This window comes from Pteropus vampyrus, unplaced genomic scaffold, assembly GCF_000151845.1.
Source record: "Pteropus vampyrus isolate Shadow unplaced genomic scaffold, Pvam_2.0 Scaffold17, whole genome shotgun sequence".
NCBI lineage: Eukaryota > Metazoa > Chordata > Mammalia > Chiroptera > Pteropodidae > Pteropus > Pteropus vampyrus.
Window position 1 is genome coordinate 13,918,885 of NW_011888798.1, and position 413 is coordinate 13,919,297.

The following is a 413-nucleotide window of genomic DNA, read 5'->3' on the forward strand; positions in this document are numbered from 1 at the left end:
TGCATTACCTATGCTGTGCTCCCCATCCCCGTGACCTTCTATCGACTACCAATTTATACTTCTTGAATCCTTCACCCCATTATCCCAGCCCCCCACACCCCCTCCCCTCTGTCCATCACCAAATTGTCCTCTATATTTGTGAGTCAGATTTTGATTAGTTTGTTCTTTTTGTTCCTTAGATTTTACAGGTAAGTGAAATCATATGGTATTTATCTTTCTCTGGCTGACTTATTTCACTCAGCATAATAACCTCTAGGTCCATCTGTGTTATTGCAAATGGTAAGATTTCATTTTTTTAATGGCTGAATAATATTCCATTGTATATATGAACCATAACTTCTTTATCCAATCATCTGTTGATGGGTATTTAGTTTACTTCCATATCTTGGCTATTGCATAGATCTTTATGAATT